General features: G+C 41.3%; 2 protein-coding genes across 9 annotated transcripts in view; both read right to left on the reverse strand.

Annotated features, from left to right (window-relative positions):
* Positions 1–11,260, reverse strand: part of SAMSN1 (SAM domain, SH3 domain and nuclear localization signals 1) — a 555,105-nt gene extending 543,845 nt beyond the window's left edge. For both annotated transcript variants that reach the window (XM_078358566.1, XM_054248946.2), the window contains exon 1: positions 11,060–11,260. The gene's annotated coding sequence lies outside the window, so the exon portion shown is untranslated. The remainder of the gene's footprint in view (positions 1–11,059) is intronic.
* Positions 1–11,260, reverse strand: part of NRIP1 (nuclear receptor interacting protein 1) — a 113,136-nt gene extending 101,876 nt beyond the window's left edge. For 4 of the 7 annotated variants that reach the window (XM_035283205.3, XM_002761312.7, XM_008986492.5 and 1 more), the window contains exon 1: positions 10,087–10,338. The gene's annotated coding sequence lies outside the window, so the exon portion shown is untranslated. Of the gene's footprint in view, positions 1–10,086; positions 10,339–10,915 lie in introns of those variants that run through there. The other 3 variants (XM_078358565.1, XM_078358562.1, XM_078358564.1) reach the window with 2 other exon arrangements.
* Positions 11,261–15,095: the final 3,835 nt, after the last annotated feature.

Consider the following 15,095-nt stretch of genomic DNA (forward strand, 5'->3'; position numbering starts at 1 on the left):
GAAAAAATATTATTATTATATCTTTTAGAAGTCCTAATTTAAATGGACTAAAGAAAAAATGTGCAAGAGCTTCCATTATTCATAAGTTTTGCATAACCATTAACAGCTACCATGTATAAATACATAAAGGTTCTATCCCTGACCCAAGTGAGCCAAATTCTCCCAGTGGTTGGGTCTGGTGCAGTTCAATTCAACAAACACTTGTAGACATCCTTCTGTGTGCCAGACACTTACAAGACCACCAGTGCACTGACGAATAAGCTCCTATTCACGGAGTTCATAGTCTACGAAGGAAAACAGCTATAACACAAGTTTAACTTTCACAGTCAGGGTGTACAGAAAACTGTGAAAGAAAATCTGATTTTGTTAGAGGCTGGGGGACAAAAGTAACCTTACAAACTCCCTTGCCCATTGTCCCAAGAGGGAGAATATTCCTTTCCAATTTGTTGCACTGAGGTCAGGAACATGGCCAGAGTGTGGCCCATGAAAAGGTCTACAGACAGGTTTCTTCTCTCTCACTCTCTTTTCTAGGGGTGTAGACCAATGTGCACTTGGTTCACAGCACATTATCACCACTGGTCCATACAGTGTCCCCTCATCTTATTTGTTACCTTTCACAAGAGAATAGAAGAATAGGGTGCGTAACCTTTGGGATATGTCCCCACTTGAACCAACAGACCCAAGCACCTCCATTAATGGTGTCAGAACGTTCGTTACTCATCAGTCAAAAGTAGAGCTGGCTTGTAAGTGTCCTGGTCAACCAAAGGTATCTGGCTCTGTTCATCTACAAATAGCAAACTTCCCTGTTTCTTTTCAAATAGAATTCCAAATGTATGCAACATGCAAAGCAATGCCACTGCATGAACATGTACATAACTGTACTCTTCTTCTTTTTTATATTCTCAGCCTGGAAATTACATTTCAACTACTAGAAATATTCAGTGAATCCTAAGACTTTCATGAAGACCATGAGAAGAAAATAATGTACTAGAACAAAAGTGATGCAGCCAGCCACTTCTCATTCCATGTCCCAAGACCCACTTCCCATTATTATAGATCCCTTCTTGGGGCTAGCTTGGATTTTACTGCAGGATCCATCATCAAAGGTTATTAATTATTCCTTAACACCTGGTACACAAACACCTCTTTCTGAGACTGCTTTGACAAAAACAAACTAAAAAGTGTGAAATAAATCAAGATTTGACAGATCATCCTAGGGTCTACCCAACAGCTAGCTGAATGACTTTCAAAATTTCTTTAAATTCTTAAGGACTCAATTTCTTTCCTCTGTAAAATGCAGATAATAACTGTTTTGGACATTTTAACTTAACCACAACAAAAACTGAAGGAAGACAAGTAATCATTTACCCCATTGTATCACATGGATCCCCTGGCAATTAAAACAAGTATGAATGAGATATTAAGAAATAAAAAGGAAAACAGAGTAAAGATGAAACAAAAAATAGAAAAAGAAGGAAACTCAAGAGAAAAGAAAATGGCATAAGCACTCAATGGCAGCATTTTATCATTATCTTATTTATAGTCTACAGTAACTGTGTGCTCTTCCATACACAAGATGCATCTATAAACCAACTTGGTTGATAAATTGAGGGAGGACAAGATACCTCTAAGATAAGTGCGCTTAAATCAGAGCAGCCATACCTTTTATCAAATTCTCTTACAACCTGAAAATCTATCGATTCTATGAAATCACTTCAATTTGTGAAAGTCCAAGCAAAAGAAATTCAAAGTTTAAAAAAAATATGTGACTTTGACTCGGGTCAGTCAAGTCTTACCAGGACAGATAAAAGTAGATTTTTAGCAATGGAGTTAACAATGCATTGCCTTCGATTTTGCCGCAATAGCAACCATCAAAATATTGGGAAAGAATCAGATGATAAATTTAAAAAAGACTGTTTTCAATCCTTATATTTGGCATCACATAGATTCGGTATATTTTAATTCATTTTTTTAAAGGCATATAAGTTCATACCTGACCTTTAGAAAGATATTCCTTCTTTCATGTTGTTCACTTTGGCAATTTCTCTTTTTGCTTATTTGGCTAAAATATGATTTCTTTAAACAAAAGATAGATACAAAATGTTTCCTTTGCAGCTTTTATACAAATCTCTTGTTTTTCCAACATGATTTGGCAATTCGCAATCCAAAGCACCCTAGAAAATATTTTGTTTACTAGTTTTATTATTCATCCGTGTGTCTCCAATATAGTTTCAATTTGACTATACCTTTCAGGGTATAGGGAACCACTCAGCTTGAATCTTTCAGGTTCAAAATTCCATAAATTTTAAACGAGGCAAGTAAAAGGAGGTGGAGAAACTCATAACTCCATGTCTCATGGCCTTAACAATAAAAGCACATACCTGGTATGTACTTAAAAATGTACTATGTGCCACAAAGCTCCCCAACTCAAAAATCTCCCTCCTGACCACAGCCTACTCCCAAAATAAAGCCAACGACTCCTCATCTCTTACTTCTACTTCCTTCCAATTCACAAACGCATTGTTAATTTCCTCTTGGTATTTCAGAGACCAGTTTATCAGCACAGCATAGTCTTTAACAAAATGCTTGTGAGTGAAGATGGGTAATTTAAAAAAATCATGCTAAGAACTGTGTAACAGTCAAGAGTTCTAACTTTTCAACTAGGAAGTGCTATGGTTCTGAATTTGCTACTACCACTCCTTGAAGTGGACAAACATAATTAGCCTTGGAAACAGATTAAGAACATGGCAAGCTATTTTAATGAATTATATCAAGAAATATAGTTGCTTTCACTGCCTCAAATAACACTGCAGTAATTCTGTGGTACACTTCACAAAAGCTAGCACTGGAGGGGGAAGAGCCTTTGTGGCAGCACTTGGTGACTACATTTGTCTCCAGTGCATCGAAGGCAGCAGCACATCAGTGCTTCAAGAACTAGCATTAACTGCTGCAGAATCATCAACTGGCAACAGTGTGCCTTCCCAGTGAGTCTGGTCTTGGAGAATCCAGGCTATGAGGCTTGGAAATGCTGCATGAGTTTTGTGGCTACCAGGTTGGGAGCAAGGTTTTTTAATGGCTTCCTGAAAATCAGATGGCAACTGGTTTTCTCTTCGAACAACGGCATAATCTTAAAGAAAATGAAATTAGCCACGTGATGGCAGGCAACTTAACTACTCTTGGATTTCCCGGACTAGGTTTCTTTGTGTCTAAACTAGGAAAATGATACCTATATGTCACAGGGGAATTGAAAGGATTAAAAGACAAAAGCAAGACAAAATGTGTGTAAAGCTTCAAGCACAATGTCTGGCACAAAACGGCTGCCCCAAAACATTCAATGCTCTTCCTTTCCCTGCTCCCCCTCCCAACGAAACAGGAAAAGGCAAGAGGCAAGTAACTAAACAACTTCTTAGTATTTCAAGTTTCTACCCAATCATCTCTTCTTTTGAAACCACAGGCTTGAAATCTTTACTGCTGACTGTCAACAACAGCATATACTGCTGTGGAATCAGAATTTTAGAATTTAGAAATCAAAGCTAACCCCCTTATTCAACAGATGCTGCTGGGGGAGATAAAAGGGCTTTCCTTTTATCTGTATCATCTTGATTTAGTAGCAGAACCTAAACTCGAAAAATAAACGTGGAATAACAAAACAGGAATACTATTTTAAATTTTTTTTAAATATCAAACCTGAGCCTACGTGACCCATTGTGCAAACAGCCCCTTTAGGAGAAAAACTGCAACTGTGATTAATTCCTTTTGAGGATATTTCTCATGTCTCATTTGAAGAGTTTCACATATTCCCAAACACATTTTCTTGATGTCCTCCATGGTGTTGTGCACTCTCTCCTTCCCTTAATTTGTTTCTTTTCCAGTGTATAAATCTATTGCTCTACTACAGATTACTATAATACAAACTCATAAATTCAGGAATTAAAAATCTTAAAAAGCATGCTTTTCAGAAACCATTACAATCTGGTAAACATTTCCTATCTCTCAACTTCTAGATATTCCTCAAGAGAGAAGTCCCTTTTTCATCCTGAACTTCTAATTCTCAAATTTTGATTGCGTCCTGTTAAGTTATCAAACACACCATCATACTACTACTCTTATTTCAATATTGTACATAAACAATTTCTCATCTTACTAATGAAATACTTTTTTAATGCAGTGACATATTTAACATGTGCACATGTTATAGAGAGTATAGGCAAACTCAACTATTAAAAACATGTAACTATAAGGAAAGCCATCTTAGTCACTATATGTGAGTTCAGCTAAGCTTTTCTCTTAAGTATCTAAAGCTTACCATGAGACTTTTACCTAGTACCTTCATATGGCTACATAAGAAAGCAAAAGTAAAATAAAGCAGACTCCTAACAGTAGAAGCTCCAAACTCCTTAGTTTCTCTGTTTCGCTCAATCCTATAGCAAATCACAGGCTTGAAAACAAGGAGTAGCTCTGACTATCACTTAACAAGTGACTAAGAAATTACTTTCTTAATTAGAAGTCCAAGGGTGAGAGGCTCCTTTCCACCAAAGCTCTGAATAAACACCAACATCAGGTCAACCAGAGTTGCCTTGGTCCCAGGAGTAGTTTCAGCTGATGACTCAAATTCCCAGCAGGATTCTAGTTTAATATTTATTGAAACTCTGAGCTTAGTCACACAGTGCCTTGGAATTTAAGGCACATAGGGTCTCTTCTTTCCATCCTTAAAGATATTTTTGCTAAGTGACACAAAGTTAAAGAGGCAAGATAAGTTTTAATTTAGAGCTTTTATTCCCTGAGGTGTAAGAAGTTAAAAATTTTCTGGGGAGAGTGAACCATGCTAGCTTTGAATTTCAAGCATAACTATTAACCCTGTCGGAGAATTCTATTATCAAGTTTAACGAAACTCTTTTTTTTGTTTTACTACCCCAGACCTATGTATTAAAAGTGGAAGGAAGGAAGGGAAGGAGCAAAGGAGAGGGGAGAATGGATGAATGGATGTATGTCACAATCACCTTTCCAGCCGAAGTTGCAACATATGCTGGAGTTCTTGAAATTATTTCAACCAAAAAAAGAATCATATGACTCATAATTTGTTTAGCAGGTAATTATTCACCCCATTATCTTCAAGAACAATCTATCTTAAAACTGTGTACAGATTTTTAAAATATCTTAATACTAAGAGGATCCTTTTTTCATAACCCCGAGTTTTTTTCCTCTATTTTTGAGTTGCCAGCCTTGTAAATTCTTTAAATCTACTTCACATTATATTACTTTTAGAATTCTAGGCTAAATGTTTATCCCTAGCATGATTCAAGGTGTTAATTTTAACAAAATCCTAACATAATGATAAAATACATCAAATTTATTTTTAACTCTCTCCTATTCTTCTAAGAACTTTAGGAAAACTTCTTATGTTTCAGGTGCATTTTGATAAGCTAAAAATCCCACAAATTTTGTAATGCTTCATTTGTAATATTTACAAAATAGTGCAGAGATCAATTTGAATTTCAAGGCTCATGATATAGAGTATGTGCCGTTAACAGTGACAAAAGTTAGTATAAATCCCTACTCATCTCAGTTTCTGTATTGCAACAAATTAAAACTGCATTTCATAACTCATAGTAAAACAAGGAATGTTCTGTTCTAAATAAACTCCAATCTTCAGAATCCTACACATTCAGTATCCATCAACTTGAACACTAAATTTCAAGAAAAAACAACAGATGGGCATTCATATACTAGTTTGCAAAGAAATCCTAATAAGACTTCAGGAGTTTCTGCGGTCTCAGTTTTCCTGCTACCATGAATCATAGGTGACGTGCTTGAATCCAGCATTCTTTCTGCAGTTATTTACATTGTTTATCTTTATCAGAGATCCTATAAAAGAATTATCCAGTTTACCACTCAAACTTCAGCACTCAGAACACTGTTTTCTCTGTTGATGAAGCCCTTTGAAATATTCCAGATCTTAAAAGATTAAAGAAAAAGTGATCTAATATTAATTCATTTTCCTCCAAAGTGAAATTCCTGATTCCACGGTGGTACCCAGTTTTGATCCTCTACTTAGATACATCTCAGAGACATTCAAAACAAAGTGTGATCATGCACAAATGGAGAACTTGTCATTTCTCTCCCTCAAACAACCACTATTTATATAATATTGCTGCCCTCATAAAAGAGAATAGAGAATCCATTACCATCAGCAATTCATGTCCCTGCTTCAGGATCAGATGCAAATCGGATATAGAAACTAGATCTCTCTCCTCCATTTACTTTTTGTTCATTCCAACCTCTCGACATAATCTTCACTTCCATTCCAATGGCCTGTTTCACCATCTGACACTCCTGGTTTTTACCTTCTCAAGTCTTAGTGACCGTACTGGTGTTACATTTCTCTAATTGTTGTGTTATCTAAATACTACAGGATGAGCTTGCTCATTCCCCCTGCCCCAAAAGTCCCTGAAAAAAACTACAACTGAAGAAAATGCAACTCGAATTATTTAGTTCACAGATTCAAACTCATACATCCTGCAAGTCCCTGAGCTTATCTTGTTGAAAATTTTCTTTGACTTTTCAATAGTAATCGAGATTATTTTAATGAAAATATGTCTCCAGTTGGAAGACACAGGCATACAGGACTTTGCTAGAATGGCAAATGCTTTTTCCCACTCTTCACCCATGTAAGAGTAAATCATTATTAAACACACAAAACAAGGCCTACTCTGATTGTGTATCAATCACCTGAAGGGGCAGAAGGAAAAAGTACAAGAGTGAAGAAACTTCACCCCAACCACAGCCAAGAAGGAAAGCTGCAACTAATGCACTTTTCATGGAAGAAAATATCCAAAGATGTAGACGCTGTTTATTTTAGAAAAGGGGAAGAAAGCAACGGAGGGAGGGAAAGAAAGGGTGGGGGAGAGACTGGAACTCCTCTTACTAACCTACATTAAAAACTAACTGTATCAAGCAATCTCAAATGTGAAAAGCAAAACTGCCCCATCACAATTTAAAGTGAGTAATGTTTTCCTGGACTAAAATTAGGTATTTTAAACTTTTTCTGAGCAAAACTATTTTTTAACCCGATACACCAAACTATTATTGCTTTTCCCAAACAACACTTAGAACGTGAGCTTTTAAGTTTCTTACATTCTTTAATGTTTTAAAATTAAAAGCCGAATTCCTTTAACCTCATATATCCTAAGCCACTCTGATTTAAAATTACTTCTATAGCATTGTCTTCCAGCACTGGTCTGCAATAGAATCTGTGCAATTAACAATAATCTTCTTCCCTCTGATCTTTCTAGAGTCAAGGATGGCATATCTCCTTATCTTATTTGTTCCATTAGATTGGCATATTTTGCCTCATCTGTCACCTTCTATCAAACTCTGCTTTCAGATATGAGTTAATTCATTTTTAGTTGTCCTCAATGTTCTAAAATAGTGATGTTTGACAGAATTAATACAGTGCTCTAGTTCTTTCTGTTCAACTGGTATTTAATTAAAGATCTTGGAGGCCATCTTTCTCTCAGGCTACACCACTTAAAGGAAGAACATTACTTCCTCCATGGACAATGTGATAAGCCACATGGCAACAAAGCTGCCTCCCTAAGGTGTCTCATTTAATAGACTGCTTTACCACATACAGACTACCAGCAAAACAGATTATCACTTTAATTCACATTGATTTTACTTTTCACATCTCTGAACCACAACTCTGCCATAGGCTGCATCCTCTTAACTTCTGAATTGCCAGAATTTCTGTAATTGTAATGCTTTCCTATATTTTTGCTTTTGTTTCATTCGGACTTTAAAAAGTTCTAACGGCATCTGATTTGGAAGATTTCTTGAATCTCTGATAACATCACAGAAGTTGTTAAGGAATCAGAACTGCCTTGGTGCACAAGCCGAGTACTCCGTTTTAAAATATTTTGAATTAACATCTTGGAGAATAGCCCACTCAACTTGATATGTCATAATTTTCAATTCCAAAGGTGGCATGAAAAATTTAAACTGGCTCTTGCTATTTATTACTTAAATAATTGTTCTCTTGGATGGCCTTTTGAAAGCCAGCACTTCTTAATCATTTTCGACTATATCAGAACTGTAACAGACATGTCAATTTAAGCAAACTTCATGAGCAATAAACTAACAAACAGACTCTAGGTGGTGGTATAGGTTATTTTTTATCATGATGTTTTGCACTTATAACTGCAAGAGTCAGAAAAGCCTTTGGTCTCTTCACACATTACTGCAAAGTTAACAATATTTTAGGATGTTAAAATTCGCAAAATCCAAGTTCTGCAGAGTTTGGAAAAGCACGCAAAACAGGCATTAAATCTGATTTTCAACTAATTCATATGAATAAAATCAACAACAAACAGTCATTTTTTTTTTCTTATGTTTTGATGTATATTTTACTCACACTCCTAGGGCACTTTTAAGGGTAAGTTTGGAAAGAGGTCTTTTCCACCAGCTAATGAAACAGACTAGATAGAGCAACCAGTCCTATGACCTGCAGGGCAGTATCTGCTCCACTAATTGATTCTCCTTCTTTGTTTCTAGGAACTATACCCAGGCAAAGAAAAGTTACTATAAGTGATGAAGCTACTGCTCCCTGAACCAGATAAACCCTACCGACGATACCGAACTGCTGGGCAAAACCAGAGCAACTCACTTACTTGGAAGTTAAAAAACATTTCAACATACTCCAGGCGGCAACCGACACTTAGGGGCCAGGCAGATGAAGCGCCATTTGTTTAAAAAGTCTATTATTTCACTATCTCTTCAACAAAGGTGGAAAACTGATGATTAAACATAGAATAATGCCACCCACTTACTAAACCTATGACTCACTAATAAGCAGGTTCAATGCAATTCATAACTTTAAAGAATGAATTACCGAAGCCCCTTGCTTCACAAATTCCCCCAAGAAATAGAAAGAGCATTCATCATATATAACCCGACAACCATTTTTACTGTGGACACCTACAGATGGCTTCTCTGCCTCTAAGGACACAATTTCCTTCACAATCCCACATGTAATCATTTACAATACCAGAGACAAACTCTAACTCAGTTCCACCAATTGAGTTCTTAAAAATCCTTGTACCTAAAAACGTCTTCTTTTTCCCCCCGAAGTAAAATGTGCCATTACAGAATATTTTTAAAACGAAAAAGTGCTTATCATTCCTTTCTTCTTTTACTACCTTCAGAACCCAATTACTGACGTGCTAAAAGGTAGCAACTCCTGGAATGCTTCAGAGATCAACATGTGTCACAGACTCCAGCCTGTCCGCCTCTAAGACACAGTTGATTCCTTTGTTCCTTCAGACTGAACACCAACTCCTGATTAAAACTGGGAAACTACTTTGGAAGGGCTGGGAGGGTGTGCAGAAGATGACCATGGGAACCTTCGTAAAACAATATTCAATAGCGGTAACGTGGACACAGAAGAAGGGAGAAAAGGCAGCCTCCCCGGACTTCCACAGGGCTCAGCCTAAATGGGAGCCGGCCCCCGGCTCCGGGTAAAACGGTGGCTGAGGCCTCGGGTCCGTGAGCCTCGCTCTCAGGAGGGGACAACGAGTGCGGGCAGAGCGGGCCTGGGGTCGGGTGGGGGCCGGACGAGCAGTCCCGGTTCCCATTCACTTTCCCAGCCGGGTATCCCGCGAGCACCGAGCAGGGAAGCACCCGGGCGAAAGGCGCCGCCCCGGATCCGGCTGGACAGCAGGACCGAGAGCGACGCGGCGAGCGGTGCCCGGGGCTCGGGGCCGAGAGGGCAGGCGAGCCGGGCGCAACCCCGATCCGGCCCCGCGAGCTCCCGCGCAGGGGCCACGCGGCGGCCGCCCCCTCGCCCAGCACTGGCACGGACTGGCGGGCAGCCCCGGGGCCACTCCACAACTTGCCGCCCCGCCGCCCCGGCCCCCCGCGAGATCCCGGGGAGCGGAGGCAGGATTTCCCCGGAAACGCACCCTCCCCGCCGCCCCGACGCCCCCGCGGCCCTGCCCGCCCAGCCAGCGCCTCCGCGGGCCGCACTCCCGGCCGTTTCCGGCGGGGCCAGAGCGGGCTCCTCCGAGCGCCCCGGCCGCGGCCGCCACTCACCCGAGGCCGCCGCGGCTCCCAGCCTCCGGCTCCGTCAGGCTCGGTCCGCGAAGGCGCCCGCCGCCCCGTCCTGGCCCGGCGCCCCGGCGAGCTCTTCCCTCCGACCAGCGGCGCTCCCTGCGCAGCGGCGGACGCGAGGCCACGGGCGGACGGGCGCGCGCGGGTGGCGGGCGGGCGTGGGGCCGGGTCGTCCCTGCGCCTCGCCGCGCCTCCTCCACCTCCTCCGCCGCCGCCTCCCGAGTTCGGGGCTCTGCTGCAATGTCTGCGAGGCTGACTTTGAGCGCCTCGCTCGCCGCCCGCCCGCAGCCGCGCTCCTCCCTCCGCCGCCGAGTCCGCCGCGGCCCAGTCCCTCCCCTCGCCGCCCCACGCCATTCAGCTCTTCAGCCAAGTTTCTTAACCCTTTTCTCCCCCTCCCTCCCATTGTCACCCGGTCGGGAGGAAGCCGCGCGGATGCGGGCCGCTCTCAGGAGTCGGGAAGCCCCCTCTGGTTCGTGGTTTTCCTCCTCGCCTGCTCGGGGGTGGCCCAGACGGGGCTGCGGGGCCCCGGGGCGGCGAGAGGACCGCGTCCCCGGGAGAGGGGACGTTCCCCGGGCTCCCAGCTCTGTCCAGCGGCCCCCGACCGCCGCAGGCGCCTGGACAGCTCCTCCCGGGCACTCGGGGAAGCGCTCTCGGGACCCAGGCCGATCGCTCCCGCCTGGGCACAGCCCGGGAGCCGGACGCCCCAGGGTCCCCGCCTGGGTGCTGGCGCCTTAAGCGTCTACCTCCTCCCCTTCACCCCACGACACGCGCTCCCTGGGCTCCCTCTCACCCACCCACCCCCGATTTCCACCTCCTTGTCATCTGTGTGTCCTGCTTTAATCTCGGGGGGCACGGGCGCGAACTCTGGGTCACTTTGACCCCACGCCCAGCACGTAGTAGGCACCCAGCAGCACTCAATGTGGCGCGACTCCGGGAGGAAAACTAGGAAGAAGACCTGAGGAGCGCCCCGCTCAGCTCCCTGGACAGACGTAGGACCCAGGAGCAGGGTTAATCCTCGGCTGCTTTGTCACTGCGAAGTCTCCGGCGGAGTCTGTCAGCCAAACTACATCATCCCCGGGCAGGATCTGACCCAACGAGACAAGGCAAAGGAGCAGGGCTGCTACTTCGGCAGCTCTCCCCGGTTCAGTCTCCGAATAAGAAATGACAATTACATCACGAGGCCGGGGCGGCAGCGCGGTGGAGCCTTTCGGTTTCCTGCAGCCTAATCTCGCTGAACCCGCCTCTAAATTGGGGGGGCTACAGATTGGTGAAACGAGAGAGTGGAGGGAGGAGAGAGTTATACGAAACCATAATTTCCCCTTCTCCGTGTATTTGCTGTTTTAAAAATCGTATCCTCAACGCTCCCCAACCAAGCATCTCACGAGAACTATTAACACCCCCTCAACACCTCCCCAGATGTCAGGTTTCTTTGTGACTTGAGCATCTAGCATTTAGTAATAAGCATGAAAAAATTTACCAGGGGAAAGGAGTGTTGTTGCTGAAATTGTTTTTGCTTGACACAAAAAAGCTAAAAGTACAGCGTAGTCTCATCCGAAATTCTGAAATGGCATGCCTGTGTTAAAGCACTTATTACATAAGGCAAATGAGCCGCTGAGGCACTCCATTCTTATATGTAGGCTTTCATATCCTGAAGAATTTGATAGCATTTGGAAATGGAGTTGCTAATGCGCTTAAAAAACAAAAACTATCCAAGTCATAAAACTGTATTCTTATGCCTGTTATGTAACGGCTGTATTGTGTATTTCAAATTTCACTTAGCCTTTAAAAATGTGAATACGAGTTTTAAAATACTGTCATAGTCTTGAAAGTGAAAGCAAATTTTCAAATTAATGCTTAATAAATTCAGCATCTAGCACAGTGCCGGGCACATGGTTCCAATGTTTTGCTTAGTGGCAATGGCACATATTAAAACAATTATTTTACATCACCCCAGTGATTCAACGATGCAATCTGTTGCCATTTTATATAGTTAAACCTCATATAATAGCATATTATTTGCATATACCACAGTGCAAAATCTGCTCTAGGCAACTTAGTAAAGGCTGCTGTTCTTTAGTGCATCATTTATTCAGAACTGATACAAAGCAAACCATTCCAATTCAATGATGACCAGCATAATTGGAGCTTGGCCCCTTAGTGGGAGTCAAACTTTTTTTGTGAAAATTATTTTTAACCATTATACAAAGATTTTTCTGTATTGTCTTTCAAATGTTTCTCTTAAGCAGTTTATTGAACGTCATTTAGCATTTTCTTGACAATTCAATGTCAATTTTATTAAAAGTGATTATGTAGTAGGTTGTAGTGGATTCAGGAAATACGTCAAGTTCCTATTCTATATTCTTCCTAGGTGTTAGGGATGCTCCCAGGAGGTACAAAAGCTATTAGTCTTTACACAGAAGGACTCTAGGATGCTATGACTTAGTGATTATCTCTGCCTTTTGTAATTTCTCTCTCTCCCCCTTCACTAACTAAAAATCTGTTGTCCTTGCTGTTACCAGCATAGCTGCCACTAACATTCTTCTCATCTTCTGATTGGTAACTTCCATTCTAGTGCGGACTGGGAATCCAGATAGCTTCACTTGTCACAATTCTGTCTAAAGTAAACTTAATAGGTTCTGGGTGAGGGACTGATGGGCTCACCGAGGAGTAAGGTGCAACACACGTTAGTGCATAGACTTTAGGAAAGATATTTGGACTACTCAAGTGTAGCTTTTAAATGCATTCTTCTTACTTCTTAACCAGGTTTTGAACCACAGCGGTTGCCCAACAAGCCGAGAATTTTCCAGCCCTCCAGCACTGGTGTTAAAAAGTCCACTGCTGTATGTTAGATGACTGCCCAAAGCGCCTCACTTATTATTATTATGTTTTCTCAATCACACAGAAACCCAGTCCTTGAAATCCTGAACTCTTTTGATAGTGCATGGGTGTTAAGTAAATTGCACACCTCTTGTGGAATTCATTTTCACTTAATCATGCTAATTATGTGGAGACTATTTTGTTTTGTTGTCTTTTTTTTTTTTTTTTTTAAATAAATCAATACCTAAATTTCCCGGGTAACAGAGTCATTGCAAGGATACTAGGGCATATATGTAATATAAGAATGTCTATTTGGTAATTTGTACTCCGAAGTCAATTCTCATTTGAACCATTTGCGATGTGAAAACAACGCTGTTCGGTTTATATACTCAAACGCCTAATTATTGTTTTACGCCCAGGGTTCCTGTGGGATCACATGCTTATAGTTCAGTCTCAGTAGGCCTATCTACCACAAAGATGTAGCCTTGGAGGGGTATGCCTTTGGTGTGTTCTCTAAATCTCTCCTGTATAGCATTTTTTGAAACCATTTTGTGAGTGGGTATTTGCTTGTCTGTATTCCACTGTAGAATGCAAGCAGTATAGGCACAGGGTCCACATCCCTCTCGTTCACATTTGGGGACTTACAGCTACCTGTCCCCATGCCCAGTAAACATGTAGACATTCAGTAGATATTGGCCAACATACCATCATATTCCAGAGGACAGAATATGTCTTTCTCTTGGGGTCCTGGCTGTGATGTAAGGGAGTTCAGAGAACATTTTGCTGAGAAAATAATGCTTCCATTGGCTATGAAAAGGTTAAAAGAATTAGCCAAGTAAGCAAAGTGGGAAAAGGGGTTCTCAGGAAAAGACATAGACTGTTTAACTGTAGACAGGTGTGAGAAAACAAAAATATGCATTTAGAAGTATTGAGCCCATATTTCGCTATGGAGTGAACTATGACACCTTAGGGGGGAAAATATGTGTAATGTAATAGATCACAGACAAATGGAACCCCAATGCAGTTACCCTATCAGCTACAGTCCCTTAGCCTCTGGAGAATCACTGACCAATAAAAACATAAAGTGAACCACAAATGTGAGCTACATATGTAATATTAAATTTTCTGGTAGCCACATGAAAATAGTACAGAGGTACAGGTAAAATTAATTATAATAATGCACTTTAACCCAATACATCAAAAATTACCATTTTATTGTCTATGCAACATACAAAAAATTATTAACTAGATATTTTAAAATCTTTTAAAGTCTTCAAAATCCAGTGTGTGTTTTCCATGTATAGCACAGCTCCATTTGGACTAGTCTTATTCCAGGGCTTAACAGCCACATGTGGCCAACAACTACCATATTGGGTAGTGCAGCTCCACAGATTGTAGGAAATCTTTAATAATATAGCTCAAGAAAATTTTCTTAAGATGAAAATCTAAATCTTGTTAAATCTAAGAGTTTATTTATGCTGATTATTCGTGTTGAATTATGCTAGGTTATAAAGACCAGCTTCTTGTGTTTAGGCTTTTACACCAATTAGAGAATCAGCAAAGTTTACATTTTATGTACTGTGTCTTCATTAACGATGCTGTAGTTACAACTACTTCTGTCTCTATTAACTGTGGTGGTGGACTGTAAATGTAAACTGTCTTTATGGCAGAAATAAAACGCTATAGATTTGGGGTTGACTAAGCTTTAAAAAAAAAATCTCTCTACAATATGAAACTACCTCTTCTATGCCAGTTACTGCCAAGCATCTTCCTAGCTGTCCAGGGTTTTGCTCTTTAATTCTTCTATGCCCATTTACTTGTAGATGACAAAAACCACCCAGCCTTTGTTTGAGGCCGTTACCGTTACCTGTCTGCAGTAAGGATTTGCTGCAGCTCCTGAGTACCAAGAAAGGTATAGAAAGGTCTAAAGAGCTAACATGAAGATGCTTAGACACTCTCTCTACAGGTTACTGTGCAGCTTTCCCTAATGAGATTGGACCCTTTTGCTTTCATTGGGATTTGAGTGCCAAAGACTGGCAAATCCAGGGCACTCATTTTCTTCACGAAAATCAATCTTGAAAACTATCTTTTTTAAAAAGTCTGAGAAAGATTGTTTACAAGTAGCCAAATCTGTGCAAGAAAAAGGCAGATACTTTAATGAAATGAATGTGTGG

This window comes from Callithrix jacchus, chromosome 21, assembly GCF_049354715.1.
Source record: "Callithrix jacchus isolate 240 chromosome 21, calJac240_pri, whole genome shotgun sequence".
Taxonomy (NCBI): domain Eukaryota; kingdom Metazoa; phylum Chordata; class Mammalia; order Primates; family Cebidae; genus Callithrix; species Callithrix jacchus.